This window comes from Porites lutea, chromosome 1, assembly GCF_958299795.1.
Source record: "Porites lutea chromosome 1, jaPorLute2.1, whole genome shotgun sequence".
In the NCBI taxonomy this organism is placed as follows: Eukaryota; Metazoa; Cnidaria; class Anthozoa; order Scleractinia; family Poritidae; genus Porites; species Porites lutea.
Window position 1 is genome coordinate 18,585,380 of NC_133201.1, and position 5,918 is coordinate 18,591,297.

Here is a 5,918-nt window from a genome sequence, read left to right on the forward strand (position 1 = left end):
AAATTCCCACACACACCAACCAAGGCTGCATCAAAGCACGATTTTATAGGTAGTACTCAAAGCCTTGCAACTCGTTGTAGTTTGACCATGGAGGCGGTGGAGTTTGCGTTAAATTTCGCTTCAAGGCAAGTAGATTTTTCTCTTCGATCGTGCTAAATGAACCTCCCAAAATTTTAACAAAAGAACGCAGTATTTGTGGAAATTGAGTGACTGTAGTCTGCTTGGTTATTTATTAAAGGCTATAGATGAGTAAATTTACAAAATAGAAAGATTATGAGACCTTTGCAGTCTAAACGACGCTCAGTGACTGCTCCACAATGACGTTTTAGTCTAAAAAACTAGGCAGCCATAGGAACATTCAGTAACAAATCTATAGTAAAACTCACTCATTTGCCCATTGGTAGCGAGGGGGCGTAATCCTCGGAATTCGTATCGGGGTGTGCTGCACGATTCTCCAAATCGCGAGCCTGTTTCATATGTCCTTTTTAACACCCGATTTTCAGACCTGGCTTCCTAAAATCCATACGCCTTATCACAAATGGCTTTTCGACGTTGTACTTGGTTTGCAAAACCATCAACTATTTGTAGACCTTGTCCTCTTGAAGTCAGCATATAGTTTAAAATATGTTTGATATTTAACAGTATTTAACACTGAACATTGTTTCATGCACAAAATTCTAGACTAAATCAAAGTGCATATTATGCCGTAATGAATACATCATGCTTATGCACTAATCAATCCCTGCATAGCGGTTATATGAAGAATAATAGAACAAAACAATGATAACAAACTGAATGGAAATACATGGACTAAACGTATAGACGCTAGAAGACTAAACTATTGGTTCCTAAAAGAAGGTTAAGTGCTGCGAGCAGATGCTGAGATGACAAGCGTTATACCTCTCCATCACGAAAAAATGATGGAAAATTACGTAATTTATCTGGAAACAGCGTCCATTTGTCATAATGTATACATTATAAGTGTGAAGGCGTTTTTTTTCTTCTATATGGTCATTAGGTGACCTACAAAACACATAAATTATTGCACATTTGCCTTTGCACAGACAGACGGGCAAACAATAAGAGCACCCTTCTATTAAATTTTTGATTTTGCATGCATCGAATCAAGAGAATAACTCTTTTGGCTAAATGGCTTTCTTAGCCATAAATGTACAGTTATTGTAGGTCTGCAACTCCTTGTAGTGTCAGAGCAGTAAAATAAGTCCTGTAGCACAATACAGGGGATTGTGATTGTCTAGTGGACCATAAGTACAACATTCACGATCAAAAAAGGATTGCGGTTGAAGACTTATTGCGGCGTATTAAGTAGAGCGGTACGTTTCTGAGAACGAGAAATTCAAGGCCACCTTTTATTTCTAGGTGTCAGTGGAGGGAAAGATGGATGCGGCGAACGTAAGAAAGTTGACACTTAAGCGATTTGACGGGCTGCATTTCATCCCCTCCATAAAGTTAAATAAGTTTAGCGTATCGTCAAATGGCTTTGCCAGCTTGTCCAGTTTTGTTATAAAAGAAAAACGCGAGAGCGCCTTTTTATTACATTTCGGGCGTAGGCTACAAAACCAGAAAAACCTTAAATTATTTCCTCATTTCGGAAAGATTTAACTTCAAATGTCAGCGAAAAAAGTAGCAGCTCAAAATCTTAATTGATAGTAATTACTTATGGATCCATTATTGAAATCGCCATGGATAATATTATCCATGAAATCGCTCAAAGACCCGAAAATACTAAAGCAAGTAAGAACAAGGCAAAGTTTTTTAAAGTACGATTTAAATGTGCAATGTCAATTGCTAACATACCTTGCCTCGTTCAATTTAAGGATCCAAGGTTCGTCACTCGTACAAGAAAGGTAAGACGCCATCAGGGCAAAATAAAAGCATGATCTCTTATGTACGATAAACGCTTAATTAATTAATTAAAGCACAATATTCGGTGTCGCCTACATTAATGTATAGTGTGGCAATTCGTCATGGTTTGACCACGGAGACGATGGAATTTTGCATAAAATAAATTTGCGATAAATTCCGCTTCAGTGGAAGTGTATTTTGTTCTCCGATCGTCGTGCAAAATGAATCTCCTTGAATTTTAGCGAAAGAACGCGGTATTTGGAAGAACTGAATATAGTCTGGTTGGTTACCCATTAAGGGTTATCAGTGGGCACAAAATGAGCAAAATGGTTAACGTTAAAGTTATACAGACCGATATTTTCGAAAAGTCGCTCTTATTGTGATTGATAACGGTATGAACAATAATAATAATGCGAACCAGTAAAGGTTCTTTAAGATTACAAAACACTGAAATCGTTACCATATAAGTTGTCGGTTACATTTGTTAACTTGGGCATATAATCATAGAAAGATTAAAAGCTAACAAGAGCCATGCAATGTAAACGACGTTCAGCGATTGCTCCAAATGTGTTTGCTCAAGTGAGGTCGACGAAGTTTTCGGTTAAGAATGAACAGAATAAAGCTAGGCAGATACAGGAACACATTGTCTCGTAATACCCATAGTCTCTTTTTAGCCTACTGCACCAATTTTGGAATATTTCAAACAGAAACTAAGAAGGGTATTTTATGTGCGGCCACATAGGCCTTGTACAGGAAACTAACAGTTTAATTCTGCAATGTATCAGCATACTGGCACCAATATGTGTCTTAGCACAGTAATACTGTTACTCACGTTATTCAGAATAAGCAATAACGAAAGAAAATACTAATCACCCCATGTAAGGGAATCAGGATTTCAGAATCCGAGAATTTTTGTTGGTGGAATCTGGAATCCTGGACTTTGGAATCCGGAATACAGCTCAAGGAGTCCGAAATCCCACTAACGATTGGAATCCAGAATTCAAGTTCCACTGACAAAAACTAGAATCCAGTACTTGGAATCCGGAATCCGCAGCGTGGAATCTAGAATCCAAGACTGTCTTGGATTTCCTTATATGGGGTGATACTAAACACTTTAAAATGTGTATTACCTGCGTCTTTTCGTGTTGCACTGGTGAGTAACTATCCGGCTTTATGTTCCTTGTATGCTAGCCGCGTAGGTTTTGAAACCGTACGGATTCTTATAATTATCTGTTGTTGCTTTCGCATACTAGTATTGTAGTTTTGTTAATAAGCAACAGACAATGTAAAAAAGATTCAAACTTACAATTCCCATAGCCTAAATAGACTGGAAAATATCCCAGGCGGAAGCTGTTCGATTTTATTGTTCTGTAGGTACCTGAAAGAATAAGTTTAATTATATTAACTGCGTATTTCATAACAAGAATGTTCAGTGAAAAACAACCTTATCCTAGTCTATTTTACTACTATCGTTGTTGCTGTTGCTGTAGAACTGACCTCTGCATGTACTGGTAACTTTACATGCGTACATTGAAAACTGGTCATTTTTTAACTTGGAATTATGCGTTATATGCGATTTGGAATGTACTTACACCCAATATTTCTCACCCTGAGGTAAGCTAGCTTTTAGTTTTAGATTAACATAACGACCAACAAGCTACATTCAAGTAATTCGCATAAATCCATGGTTTTAAAGAACTGTTTTGTTGAAACTAGGAAACGCATTTAAAAGACAGCCAGTCAACAACAACAACAAAAAGGTTTGAAAGACATGTTTTATCGGGCTACATAAGCTGCATAAGTTACACATTTGCTGTTAGGTCCTCTTTACAGAAAAAAAAAACATTGATCTTAAACGTCGACGTTGCAAGAAACCAGATGTAAAACTGAAATAGGACGATCCAATTAAATCCAGTTGTAAAATGAATTTGTGTTGTGCAACCATCACTCAATCGTTTAATCCAGGCAGCAATTTGCAATTGTTTCTCCAGAATTTTCAAGTTTTAGCTGATAGCAATTATAATAACTAAATGTAATACCTAAGTTGAAAGAGTTTTAATTGCGTACAATAAAGAAGGGGGCAGGAGTCTTGGTGGTAGCTACAATCGGCGACAAAACTAGTTGAGACACTTAATTCGCCCTAAAGGGGATTTCTGACGTTTTACTGACTTCAAAAGGGGAAAATTAGGCTTTTCCTCCCACATCCCCTCCATGCAATGTTGTGCCACTGTTCGAGCTACCTTTAGAAAACAACAGACATCCCACCTTTGAATGGAGGGGAGGAGGGAGGGGTGTGGATTCTTTTGTTCTCTGAAGTTACCCTATTTGCGTACAATGCCTCAACAGTTTTGTCCCCGATTGCAGTCCAGTAATAGATTTATCCTTCCTTGATGACCATGACAAGGGAGAATTATAAGACCTCATCGTGAGAACTTAGAACTTGACAGAAATGTCCTGGAAATTCCCCGGAAATGGGCCATGGGTACGCTTAGAATTGACTAGGCCACGAGGTTGGAAGCGAACTCATATCGTCATAGGTTTATGCGATGCCTCTTTCGTGTCTGGCTAATATCAAGGCACTGTTTCAGTACAGCGGAAACAATTCAAACGGTTGCACCTGCGCACGACCTGCCCTTCTCATCCATTTTTGATTTACTCAGTATGTTGTTTTCAGGTCCGGAAGTAGCATGTAACTGGAAATGAAATTATTGCCTATTGACGAACTTTTCGTGATGACTTTTTCGTTTTTAATGCGATGGCTCCGAACTTTGCGGGGAACAACAGATATCATTCAGCAATAAACAAAATATTTTTTGCGAAATTAGCGCTTAAGTAGACTCTGCTGTTTAAGCAAAATCGTGTCTAGTAAAAAACATTGCTGATATTTTTGACTGCAAATTCTAGTAGCGGCTTTTATTGATATAACAAATATACCAGAGAAATTTCAGAGTAATTGTTGGAGCGCTACTCCGTAACTAAAATTCGTTCAAAATTCAGCTGTGACATTGTTTTGGAATTTCAAAAAATGTATTTCCCTGAGTTAAAACGAGCCACCACTTCGAATTTTCGGGACAAGTAATTCCAGTGTTTGCCTATTCTTAAACCAAATCCGATTGTCAATCGGGATATTCTTTTTTAAAACGAACTCTTTAGTTTCAGAAGCACTATAAATTGCTCTAAACTTTGCTCTGAAGTCGAATGACTTGTTCCTGAACATTTTTGAAATATTTCGGCTTAGCAGTATTGGCTGAAACTCCTGTTACATACATTTTGATGTATTGCAATGCATCTTCAACGGCTTTTACTGCTGTACGTTGCCTCCAATTCAAAAAAGACATTGGTTTTGTAAGCTTCTCTGTATCAGATAGAACTGTCGAGCACCTTTGTTTATGATTACCCTCCCGAAAGCAAAGCCAGACACTTAACATAAACCTGGAGACAGAGATGTTGGACTAAACTTGAATGTGTTAACACAAGCTGTAAAGAAATTACATGCAAACTGTAATCAAACTGAAATAATCAAACGAAAAAGTGCAAAGTGACCACAAGCATGTAACAATGTCAGCTTAGAATGATTCCCCTCTCAGTAAAAATCTCACCCTTTTAGTGCCATATCTCCATGACAATTATCAATGGATTTACAGTGACAACAATAATTAACTGCTGTTCTTATGACTGCAGTAAGTATGAGAAAGACCTTTTGAATTTTAAGCAAGAGAAAACCAGCAAAGAGAGTCAAACAACGATAAGGAGGGGGGGGGGGGGGGGGTGGAAGGGGATTGTGTTCCAGAGATATCGAAGGGAAGCCCATGATGAAACGCTGTTTTGTTGAGCTTAGCGCGAAATCATAGGCATCAAGTGTTCATGTCATAACTTGCATCTGATTGGCTCAGCAAATCATTCAGTGTGACAGGGGTCACATACAGGAAGTAACCCGTGAAAGGAAGTGAACTGGTTTATTCTCCCCTAAAAGGATTACTGGTAAAAGCGGGTTGTCACATTAACTTTAACTTATCCTGTTGTATAAATTAGCTTCTTATATCTTAGTTTGT